Source organism: Mauremys reevesii, linkage group 2 (assembly GCF_016161935.1).
Source record: "Mauremys reevesii isolate NIE-2019 linkage group 2, ASM1616193v1, whole genome shotgun sequence".
In the NCBI taxonomy this organism is placed as follows: domain Eukaryota; kingdom Metazoa; phylum Chordata; order Testudines; family Geoemydidae; genus Mauremys; species Mauremys reevesii.
Genome location: NC_052624.1, coordinates 61,597,486 through 61,610,374, shown reverse-complemented (window position 1 = coordinate 61,610,374; position 12,889 = coordinate 61,597,486). Strand labels below are relative to the sequence as shown.

Below are 12,889 nucleotides of genomic sequence, written 5' to 3'. Positions count from 1 at the left end.
TGCAATTATATAGTGGAAAACACGTAACCCACAGGGACAGAAACTTTCTGGAGGCTGTGAAAACTTCTTGGCCTACTTCTTGGTTTCACAAAGCTAGTTTGGACTTATGAACCTTTTTTTAAACCTGTAATTTTAACCCCTCCTATCCCAAAACCCATATATTTTAAAATACACGTTTCTCTTATTTAAGGGAAGCCTTTGCTATGTACTGGAAACAGAAGAACCCTCCCCTTCCCAAAGCTAGACTGGTTCAACTGGATGCCCACTATAAATGTATGATTGTTATTTTTAAAATTAGAATTCTTTTCTCTCTCATCTGACACATGACAAGAGTTGGTACCCACTGCTTGGAGGGCACTCTTACATACAATACCTTGTAAGAAAAAGTTTTAGTGATTATGATTATTAGGCCCAGCTCCTGCAAACATTTTGGCATGCTTAAAATATTTTATTATATGTGCTTCACTTTACCACCAAGAGTCGTCCCACTGAGGTTAATGTCGCGTTTGCAGTGTGAACTACTTGCAAGGTGGGGGCCTTGGAATGGAGCCAGCAGGAAAGATACCTTATTGTGGCAGGAGTACTGTATCAAACGTCCTCGTGCCTCATCTGCACTGACATCAGTTCGTTGAGAAGGACATTATGGACAGTTTCATTTTAGAAAGTGACTGATCATCCTTTCAGATTTTTCAAGCTCAGGACATATTTGTTGCTAAGGCACCTGAACAGCTATGTAAATGCAACAGTGTGTTTATGTTAGGAATATTGCAGGTGTTTTGAGGAATGTAGTTTCACTTGCTGGAAGATTACACAAACAAACTGTTATAAGGCAGCAACTCATTTATTTATATTCACTGGTATCCATTCTCTCTACTCAGTTCTTTCATAATACATAGAATAGATACCACTAGTCCGTTAAAAACAGTTCTTTTATTGTCCCACTAGAGGGTGCTTTAGCAAAATATATCTTAAATACTTGATTTAACACTCCATGATAGAATCATCAGGCTATAGGGTAAATTAACATTGAAAAATGCCCAATTATTTTAAGTTGCTATGAAAAACATGACAAGAGTGGAGCTAAGATTCTATAATGTGTCTGTGTGAGTGCAAGAGAGTGATCAGCATACTAATAAATTAAATAATGCAAATGACTATTGTGCACATTAGTGGCAGCTTTATGAAAGAGAAATTTCATAATATCTAATGCTTTACACAAGCAATAACCCTAAAGATCCTGGCTGTCTTGCAAAAACATCAATTATATTTTCTCTCAGTTTGCTAATATCTTGGGTTAACTCTCAGTGGATAAACATCAGAGCTGGTCAATTCAAACTGTCTCGGTAACTGTTATGTTGATAGTTTTGCTGTGTTGCCAATTATCATTTTATTGTGAATTTCAAGATATTGGGTGTTTTCCTTAAAGCCCCAGATCCTGCAGTCCGGTGACTGCATGAGAATAGAGGTGTTCATTGGGGAAAAAACGGTGTAAGGCTCCATTGAAATCAGTGGCAAAACTCCTCTCCCCATCCAAGGGCTAGGATTTCACCATGAGCCCTCACAGTTGCAGAGAAAAGCTTGAAAATATTACCCTGAAGGCTTAAAATTCGGAAGCCAAATAAAAACACAAACTTTATTCCTTTAAAAAAAGGTCTCTTGATTTGCAGGCTTGGCTTATAGCAGGGGTGGGCAAAGTATGGCCTGCGGGCCAGATCCGGCCCATCAGGGCTTTGGATCCAGCCCACAGGATTGTCACCCCCGTGACGCCATGGGCCCCGTGCCACTCCCAGAAGCAGCGGGTACCACATCCCTGCAGCCCCTGGGGGAGGGGGCAGCAGAGGGCTCTGTGTGCTGCCCTTGCCTCCAGGCATCACCCCTCGCAGCTCCCATTGGCCGGGAATGGGGAACCACGGCCAATGGGAGCTTTGGGGGAAGTACCTGCAGGGGAAGGCAGCACACAGAGCCCTCTGCTCCCCTGCCCCCAGGGGCTGCAGGAACATGGTGCCAGCTGCTTCCGGAAGTGGTGCAGGGCCAGGGCAGGCAGGGAGCCTGCCTTAGCCTCACTGTGTGCCGCTGCTACCCCGGAGCCACTCCAGGTAAGTGGCGCTGGGCTGGAGCCTGCACCTGTCCTGCACCCCAATCCCCTGCCCTGAGCCCCCTCCCATACCTCAACCCCCTGCTGCACCCTCCTGCACCCAACCCTCTGCTCTGAGCCCCCTCGTACACCCCTCCTGCACCCCAACCCCTTGCCCTGAGCCCCTTCCTGCACACCACACCTCCTCCCACACCCCAACCCCCTGCACCAGCCCTACATTCATGGCCCTGCATGCAATTTCCCCACCCAGATGTGGCCCTCGGGCCAAAAAGTTTGCCCACCCCTGGCTTATAGGCTTAGGGTGGGTGATCCTGGGTAAGCCAAAGTGTGTGTGTGTGTGAGGGGGAAATTCCCCTGTAGCTGTAATCACAGCCCAGACAAAGTAGCAGATCTCCTCAGTGATATGTTCATATTGTGAAAGACTATACTGGGTCTGACTGAGCCAGGGTTTAGACATAGTGTCAGATAATGACAAGGAAAAGAGGCTCTCTATCTCCTTCATTGCTGGTACTCAATAGAGACCTGACATTTATCATCAGATAAATATTTCAAGTAGTGGCTGTTGAAGTTTACTGTATTGTAGCTGCTGAAAGACATAGGCAGCAAAGCAGTAAAACTGGAGGCGGTTTTACTGTAAGCTACAAATCTGTCATTAGTGGCATAAGTAAAACGTCCATAACAGTCCAAAGGAGAGTTCTGCCAGGTTGTCATATGACAGTAAAAGGCACTGAAATCATAGAAATATAGGACTGGAAGGAACCTCGATAGATCATCTAATCCAGTCCCCAGCACTGAGGCAGGACTATTATCTAGACCAGTGGTCCCCAAACTTTTCATGGTTGCACCCCTCCCTTACCCTTGTCTGTGCCTCCCCCCCCACCCCATGAGCCAGGGCTGGGAGTGGGATCATGGCTCCTGGGGTCGGGTGAGGGGAGACTGGGGCCGCAGCTGGGGGAGGGTCTGGGGCCAGGAAGGGAACCGCGGCCAGGGGGCAAGGCTGGGGGTGTGACTGGGGATGGGGCCAAAGGCCTCGGCTGGGGCCGAGGCTGAGGCCAGGGCCAGGAGCAGAGCCATGGCCGCAATGGGGCTGGGTGGTGCTCCCGCCCTGATCCCCAGAGGCTGACCCAGGCCCCACCATGCATCCTGAACATTTCTGCACATAGCCCTGGGGGGGGACGCACCCCACAGTTTGGGGACCTCTGATCTCAACCATCCCTGGCAGGTGTTTGTCCAACCTGTTCTTAAAAACCTCCAGTAACTGATTTCACAACCTCCTTAGACAATTTGTTCCAGTGCTTAACTACCGTTACAGTTAGGAAGTTTTTCTTAATGTCTAACCTAAAATCTCCCTTGCTGCAATTTAATCTAGAGTCCAAACAAAAGTACCTTTATCTACAAAATAGTTAAATAAACAAATTAAGCTTCTCAAAACTAATCTCACCTTCTCTTTTTCTTTTTCTCTAATATCGAATGCATGTGGTTGACTTAAAGCTCTTCGGTTCATCTGCACTCTTCTGGATATTCCTGGGAGTGTGTCTACTCATCCAAATGCGTAGTTAAATCAGGGAGAACACAAATGGGCTCTGAGCAGAATAAGATTTAAAACTAATTGGATTTTTATAAACCAATTTGGTTTGTTTGTAAACTGTGTAATACAAGTAATTGATTTATATTTTAACCATTCATATTTCCCATAATCTACTTTTTCAAATATAGTTACAGTTAGGTAGCAAATGGTTAACACATTATGAGAAGTTTATGATGTTTTATTTTGTGTGTGTATGTATTCAACATTTAATAAAACATTATATGAAAAAAATGGGCTCTGAATTCATTTTAAAAAGACAGATATTCTCTTTCTCTCTCTTGCTCGCTGTCTAAATTGCCTTTTTTTCTTGAAAGATTTCCCATTTCTGCTAATATTGGTGCAGCTCCACTGATGATACAGCAAGCACTTAGTGAAAATAGAGCTCTAGGCAGCTGCTGGCATTTTAACTACAGTACCACCTGAGCCTCCTCAGAGCATTTTTTAAATGAAATGGTGGTAAAAATACTGGCAATAGACAGTACAGGTAGTGGCACTTGTAGTTAAGGTAGCCAGACACTTCTCATTGTAAGGCCCTATTTTCAGTTGCTTACAACTTAGCCAAACTTAAAATTTCCCAGGCTGGGAGCATTCCTCAGGCTGAATTTTGTTGGAAATTTTTAGCCAGAATGGTTCATCTGTGTCTAAGAATAAGGCTAGGAGAAAATACATTGTTTTGCCCATGTTCAGCAATTGGTTGAATTTGTCTTTTTTTTAAGAAGCTCTAGTGTAGAGCCCTGCACAGATACCCACTTTATATCCGTGGATATCTGCGTCTGTGGATATAAATTTTGTATCTGTGGAGCTGCCGGGCTCACCAGGAACTGCAGCAGCAAAAACATCACCCCCTCCTGAATGCAGCCAGAACACAAGACAGCTGAGGTTGGACTACCTCATTAATTTGCATCAGGATTAGTTTCTCCATCATCTTGTCAGTAAAACACAGCAGAGAAATTGGTCACTAGGTCTTTGGGTCTGTCAGTGGTTTCCGAGCTTGGGAACACTTACGACCTTTGCTCTGTGACAGACTTTTGGGATGCTGCAATCATGGGGACGAATCAGAAATCAAAGCAGCCAGCTTTTGGCTATTGACTCAAAGTGAGAGGTGAACTCGTGGATGTTATCTAGACCAGGAGCCTTGTGAGGCTGCAGTTGGTGTATAACCAGGCCACACTTTTGATCAGTAAAATGAGGCATTGGGGTCGCGGCCACTCTCAGAGCCTGCCTCTCTCAGCAATCATCATTTTAACTGCCCAGCAGGAAACTTTACACTGATTAGGAGCTCTGCCATCTGCCGCCAGCTGAGATGCCATGGAGTTTGCTGTGAGTGGTTATTCCCACTTGTTCTAATATTATAAACTAGGAGACAGAATTGAGCTAGAAGGTCACTAAGAGAAGTAGTTTTTTTAAACAGGATTCCTGAAGAAGAAAGGTGTTGCAGCAAAAGGGGATTTCCCCTCTTTGGGCCTGACCCCAGGCTGACTGAAGCCAATGGAAAGAGTCTCATTGACTTCAGTAGGCTTTGGTCAGGCCAGTAGAGAGCTCTGGGCAAATGACTTTTCCAGTAAAAACACAAGGTGACTGAGATTTTAACTCTAATTACACTGAGAAAACCTAGAGAACAGGGAAGTTACTTGCCTTTAGAGTCATTTGGGAAAGGAATGCAGCCCTGAATTACGACTGTGATAGGAAGGAAGGGAAAAGGTGGTTTTCTTAAGTGATTTGAGTTAAAGCCAGATCCAGTATTTTAACAAGGGTCCCCACATCCATTTTCCTCATTAGCATGTTATAAATCTTGAGTGTTTGTGCTATAAAGAAGAAAGGTGAAGGCTGGAAGCTCTATTCACTTTTCAGCCATATGGAGACTTATGTGCTTTAGTCACTGCTGAAACCCAGCATTCAGCCTGCAAGGCAGGGTAATGGTATTAACCTCATTTTACAGATAGGGAAACTGAGGCAAAGATAAATGACTTTCCCAAGTTCAAACAATGATTCAGAGTAACCTCTACTCACCATAGGTGGTACTGCCTCCTGGCCACTCTGGGGATTAGCTCTTTCAGTCCAATGCCCTCTTCTTGCAGTTCTTCGGCCTGTTGTCTCCCTCTCTTGGTTTGCAGCCACTCTCTTGCTCCTGGGGACCTGCCGCACCCATCTTCATGGCTTAGCCACTAGAGTCCTCCCTTTCTAGGGTACTATTACAGTCTTCCACACCATCCCAGACAGGCCTTATCTCCATTGCCACATTTGGGCCACTCCTTCAGTGGCAAGAACAAATAGTCCCGGACAGCCTCCTATTTCACTACCCAGACTGCGCTTCTCACACTGTGACTGATTGGGGAACCCAGGTCCACCCCATACACTGGGTTCCAGGCCAAGGACCCTGTCTGCAGCAGCAAAGATCTGGGCAACTACAAACCTTCTTGCCACTCCCCTGGACTTCTTCCTACCTTGCCTATCCTAGGCTCACATTCTCTACCCTTCTAGCTAAACCCCTGTCTCCTGGGTCTGGTAGACAAACCCTTCCTCTTGGGTCCAAATCTCTCTCTTGCCTTTGTCCTAGGAAGAATGGCTGCAGCCCCCTTTCTACTACCAGCTCCTTGGTTTTATATCAGCCCGCCTGTTACTGCACAGGTGAGCATCCCTTAATTAGGGCTCTCCTCTTAGCCTAAATGTCCCCCAGTTTGCAGGCTAATAGGTTGATTGACCCCTCTGGCCACCATTAACCCCTTCAGGGCAAGTGTGGGGAGCACACGCCGTCACAGAGTGGCAGCGCTGGCAATAGAACCCAGTGGTCCTGCCCACTAGGTCTTCTGTGCTCCAATGAAAAGACTCCTGTAAAAGATCACTTGTGAACTGAGTAAGATGAAAGTGAGGAGAGGAGGAGGAGCCAGACTATGACATTATGCCCTCACCATAAAAGGTCCCTACCGTCCCCCCCAGTGAGGATGGTGAGTCTGGTAGGAATCGAGTGAGAAATGTCCCCCCCAGGGCATGACAAAGGCAGCCAGGACCAGAAGGCAACTCTTGGAGGACCCAGGTCCCCTTGTTTCTGAGACTCTTGGGGAACAGGAGATGGAAGCAGGGATTTTACTGAATAGAGAGGGAATAAGACAGTGATATTCGGGATGTGGGTGAGTTCCCAGAGGGGATTTCACATATTACCCACGCTGCATGTTAAAAGTTGGATTTTTAAAATTGTGTCCACTGCACACCCCGGACTTCACAGTAACAGCCGGGATAGAACTTGGCTCCTCTTACTTCTGACTTACAGGTCCCTGTCACTGGAGCTGAAGGAGAACTCTTTCAGCATGGCAGAGCCTAGGACACAAGGCAGTTCTTGATCCCATCCAGTACAGAACAGTAGTACACTTATACCAGCCTGTTCATTATATTTTTTGCTCCTCTATAGTACTTCTTAGACTCCCATCATCACTGGATCACACTCCCAAGGTATAATGACAGAGCTAAGGTGGTGGGACTAGGCTAGGAATTTGGAGCAGAAGTGGATTTTGTGGGGGCAAGACTGGGGATGCCCATGGAAAGGTGTTTGGTTTGGGGAATTGGGTCACCCATAACCGGAACAAAAGGAGATGTTGCAGGTCTGATTTGGGTTAAAATCACTAACACATCCTTGAAACAAACCTCCAGCTCTGGGTGACTCTTTGATTCAGGAAACCCAGCAGGACTCGGGAGAGACTTCTCTGCCAAAAGTGTTGGTAGGTCATGCCAGGACCACTACAGCTAGTCCCCTGGAGTGGCTGTCCCATTGTTACCTTGCTGCCAAGGTATAGCTCAGCCCATTTTTTATTCCACAATTAAGCTAATGGGGAGTTCTTCAGCTGAGACCCACTGAGCTTCATGGGGAAAAGGGAGCAGAAGGTGCTGGGGCTGCCTGGTTGTTCTTGTGGTTTCTACAAGCATTAAATGGTAAACTTAAAAAAAAGTTCTCTGTAGAACTGGACACTAAACCTTCATCCCTGTGATCTGATCAGAGGGGATTGAAAGATGAAGGACAGAGAATGGAGATGGGCTGACATGATAAGGGAGAGCTTTTACCCCTGTATCTGAGACAGGTTTATGCGGAACTGCATGGACATTACTGATCATCTATTAGGAACACTGGAACTCTGAAGGGAGTAGAACTAGGGTTTGTTACTAGAAGAAATTCAGACAAGTGCTGACATCTAGGGGAGATGGGAAAAACAAAGAAAAGGGTTGTGGATAGAACAGGTTTTGTTCTCACAGGCCTGGGAGAAGGGAAGAAATCTCCCCCTTCTCATTTATTTTAATTCTCTGTTTAAGTCTTTTTCTTGTTCTTCCTCTTATAATAAAATCCCAGGAGGTTAAACCTTCCCCTGTGAGAATGGGTTTGAATCACCTTCCCTTTGCTTCTTTCCACCTTCATCTTTGTTGACAAGAAGAATGAGCCCAAATCAAAACCCCAGATCCAAACACCTTGGGCCAGACCCACAGCTGGCATAAAGGTGTAAATCAGCTGAACTTCACAGAGATAAGTGGCGCTTTGCCAATTAATACAAGTTGAGAAGCTATGCTCTTGGTAGCTTGAATCTGGATCAGAACCGCATCTCCATTTGATCGAAGAGCAGATTGGCAAAGGGATTTGCTTTCTCCGGACATTTTATTCTGCCTATTAAATTCTGCTGCCTGTATTTTTAACAGACCATGGTGTCCAGGGAGTGTAAAGTTAAAATCCCTGGGAGGTGATTACATTAGGTCACATCATTCCCACGCCAATGTTGGGGCACGGGGTGGAAACTAGCTTTCATTCCTCTCTGGCTCTTCTGTTCCTCTGTCATTTGCTGCTGCTTCCACCTGCTCTATGGTGTTGAGATCAACTGCTGGCCTCCTCCTGGTTCTTCTCAAGGTTTCTGTTGGGCACCCTCACTTCCTCACACCAGTTGGTTTCCCTGTGACAACTTCTCATGGCAGTCTGTGAATTGGCATCAGAGAACATGTCCCAAATATGCCCCAGGCTTCCTTCTGATTTTAGTGGAGGTGAGCTGCGGGTTGGTGATTTCTCAGATCTCTTCTTTGGTGACTTAGGGTACGTCTATGCTGCAGTGTAAGCCCAGGATTCAAACTCAGGCACAAGCCTAACTCCTGCTTCCTTCTACACACTAACTCAGGGCTTGGGCCCAGCATCCCAGGACCCCACAGGGGTGGAGATTCTGAGCCTGAGTAAAGCTGGGACCCAGGATTCAAGCCCTATTGCATTGCAGGCAGTGTAGATGCAGCCCCACTGGACTTATGCTTTGGCCGTCCACAAAAAGTATCCCACAGTCCCAGGGGCTGACTTTCTTTGTCCTTTGGACAGTCAAGTTTTCCCACACTGCACAATGAACAAAAAGCTAAATCAGCCACATTTTGGGAGGGTGCTAGGAAGTCTGGGATATGGGCAGTTAGAACCAGGCCCGCATAATGCAGTGTAGATGCTGGAACCACAGGCTGGACCAGGGTTCAACAATTCCTAACCTGGGATTATAAATGAGTGTAAACATTCAAGACATAGCTTAACAAACCAGGGTCTGCCAACTTGCGTTCTACCCATCCTAGGCTTACATTGCACCGGGGACACCTTGTGTCTTTCTATCCAGTGCACAGGATCTTTTGTAGGCATTTTGTTAGCTCTCCAGCTCTTGCAGTCACGTTAGCACTGAGATAACATTTGAGTTGAAAATTCTCAGTGTTCTGGTGCTATATATCTTTGATTTCCATATGTTGTTGAGTGTAGCAAATGCTGTGGATGCCTTTCCCTGTACTTGATGTCACTTCCTTCTCAAGGTCTTTATTGACTAGTTAGGTGCTGCCCAGATAGATGGACTGTTTCTTGGTGTTTTTTGCCTTCTAATGCGATGTTGCAGCTTGATGTCTGGATTTCGAGGATATTTATTTTGGCATAACTGATTATGAACCCTGCTTGCCCTCCAATTTTTGTATGTCTTTGTAGCTTTTAGCGGGTGTCACTCAGGAGCAAAGATCATCTCACTATTATTTAGTTTATGTAATTTATCCTTGCTATCACACATCCTAGAACAGCCTCCTGGGGCTCAGCTTTTAATTTTATTTCACCTAGATGTTAACCAAATTGCAAGGCCTACTTCAGGGTGTAAGATTTAAAAAGGAAGATACATAAAAACATCCACTATTACTTTTTTTCCTTAAATGTTTCACCCTGAAAAGGTTTGAACAGGGGTCCCCAACCTCTCAGGGGCATGCCCTAACCACTGAGATATGGGATATTCTGATGCAGGGGCCCCTTAATTACTTCTGTTGAAACTGTTCCACTTTGGATCAATAATTAGTCACTGGAGCAGGGGGACTGGACCCTGCATCTCTCACATCCCAGGAGAATGGTCTAACCACTGAGCTAGAAGTTATCAGGGAGGCACTGCCACCTCCTTGTCTGCTGGGATTTTGTATGGGCCCCAGTCTGGTAGGCCTGCTCTGAGCACACCAAATGGAGAGGCACACATGGAAGATAGGCAGAGGAACATCAGTCTTCATCTAGTCTGACAATCCTGCTGGGCCTTATGCCTGAGACAGGTTTAGGGGCACTGGGTGCCTAGACTGAGGTGTTCTGTTGATGCCCAGAAGTAGAAATATAGGGGACTTTTATGACAAAAATTTAGTAAACAAGGGATTTTAGTCACCCACAGAGGTAGGTAGCAGATGAGCAGGGATCTTGAGGATTACAGTACTGCCTACATTTTGCACTTAGGCACCGAACTACCCACTTTAAGGACCAATATCCCCTTGTGTATCCAGGCCTTAGCCTCTAATGTCAGGAGAGGGCTCTGAAGGCACAGCAATGCGTGAAAATAACCCTGTGAAGAGGGCCAGCCCCAAAGTTATGCACCAGGCAAGCTCCAGTTTGAAGGCTTTTTTTGTACTCCAGTGAAGCCTAGGCCTTTTGCACAGAGGTGAACTGCACCCCGGGAGCTGATCTGTTGCATAGTAAAATCTCACACAGGCAAAGTGGAAGCATAGTCCATAAGGAAGAGATTTCCTTTAAAATATTTGTGTAACTTTATCCTCAAGCTAATCAGGTAATTTTAGCAAATCTGGGTGGAGCAGCCAGATTCTATAGCCATGCAGCAAGAGGGAAGGAAAGGTTACCCGTGCTTATAATTATGTCATGAGGTCTTATTCCTGGTTATTTGCTGCTCAAACAATAAAATGGTGTACATCTGTTTTGTATCAGTTTGATCAGCTGATACCATCAGCACAGAAGAGAGATTAACCCTTTGCCGTGAGGACATTTTTAGAAGGCACTTGCTATCAGCGGTTTGTTATAAGAGTAACTTTCTTTAAAACCTCTAATTTAGACATTTGTCATATCATCTGACAGATTTATTTCTCATTCCATAATAACACTACATTGATTTTAAAGCTAGAAATCAAGCACTCAAAAATTAGGAAACGCCAGAATTAAAGTTGCCCACACAACCTTAGTTCAGTCCCTTAATTACATGATCACATACTATTTTCACCATGGGACCTCTGCCCCATTCAGTACACAGAATGGATGGTGCTCAATGAGCAGCTACTCAATATTTTGTTTTATCCTCATCATTCACCATGTGGTGCATGCTTTATTTGCCAATCACCATCTAAACCTTGCACCAAATACAGAATTATTCATTTTCTCATGGCTTTTCTATGGGATTCTCATCCTAGTATCTTTGGGCATGTCTACACTACAAAATTAGGTCGATTTTACAGAAGTCGATTTTTACAAATCCATTTTATACAGTCAATTGCATATGTCCACACTAAGCACATTAAGTCGGCGGAGTGCGTCCCCACTACCGTGGCTAGCATTGACTTACGGTATGGTACACTGTGGGTAGCTATCCCACAGTTCCTGCAGTCTCCACCGCCCATTGGAATTCTGGGTTAAGCTCCCAACGCCTGATGGGGCAAAAACATTGTTGTGGGTGATTTTGGGTACATGTCATCAGTTGCCCCTCCCACCATGAAAGCAAAGGCAGACAATCATTTCGTGCCAGACACCAGGGCGATTAGAAGAACACAGCAAGGTGCGCTGTGCATCAGAGAGGCTTTGAAAACCAGTTTCATGACTGACCAGGCTTCAGTGTGACAGTTGTGTATGTGTTTCTCCTTGATGCAAACCCACCCCCTTTGTTGATTTTAATTCCCTGTAAGCCAACCACCCTCCCCCCTTCGAAATAAAGTAACTATTGTTTTGAAGCCATGCATTCTTTCTTTATTAATTAAAAAAATGAGATAACGGACAAGCCCAGGTCGGGTGGGGGAGGAGGGAAGGACAAGGCCACATTGCTTATTGTAGCCACACAAAAAATCAAACTGTTTAAATGACAGCCTTCTGTTGCATGGGCCATCCTCTGCAGTGGAGTGGCTGGTGCCCAGAGCCTCCCCACCCCCACGTTCTTGGGCATCTGGGTACGGAGGCTATGGAACATGGGGAGGAGGGAAGGCAGTTATACAGTGGATGCAGCGAGGATTTGTGCTCTTGTTGGCTTTCCTGCAGCTCCAACAGATGCTTCATCATGTCCGTTTGCTCCCCCATTAGCCTCAGCATTGCGTCCTGCCTCCGCTCTTCATGCTCACTTAATTCTTTCCTGGCCTCTGCCACTGAATGCCTCCATGCATTAAGCTGTGCCCTATCAGTGTGGGAAGACTGCATGAGCTTGGAAAACATGTCATCACAAGTGCGTTTTTTTCGCCTTCTAATCTGCGATAACCTCAGGGACGGAGATGATAGCGGGAGCATAGAAACAGTCTATGCTCTACGATTCTGGGAGGACTGCATGGTCTCCTGTGCTGCTGAATTTGCCACACTGACCAAACAGGAAATGAAATTAAAAAGTTCCTGGGGCTTTTCCTGTGTACCTGGCTACTGCATCGGAGTTCAAAGTGCTGTCCAGAGCGGTCAGAATGGGGCACTCTGGGGAAGGCCGGCTCCAGGTTTTCTGCCGCCCCATTAACCCTGGTGTCCCATTCAATCCCCTCATACCTATAGGCCCAATACACCAGAAATTCAGGTTAAAGGGCATCACATGTTTTTGTAAGACTGACACAAAGGTGAACCCTAACCTAATTCTAATCTGGTTACAAACACCACTTTTATCAAGGTAATCAATTTGGAACACTAGGTGCTATATCACCTCTTCATCCATTCCTAGCTATATCAAACATTTGATTCC

At 45.8% G+C, this 12,889-nt stretch overlaps 1 long non-coding RNA gene across 2 annotated transcripts in view; it reads right to left on the bottom strand.

Moving 5' to 3' along the window:
• The window catches only part of LOC120397516, a 60,536-nt gene extending 54,311 nt beyond the window's left edge, over nt 1-6,225 (bottom strand). For both annotated transcript variants that reach the window (XR_005593841.1, XR_005593842.1), the window contains exons 1-2: nt 5,694-6,225; nt 3,537-3,678 (exon numbers count right to left, since the gene is read on the bottom strand). This is a non-coding gene — a long non-coding RNA (uncharacterized LOC120397516). The remainder of the gene's footprint in view (nt 1-3,536; nt 3,679-5,693) is intronic.
• Nucleotides 6,226-12,889: the final 6,664 nt, after the last annotated feature.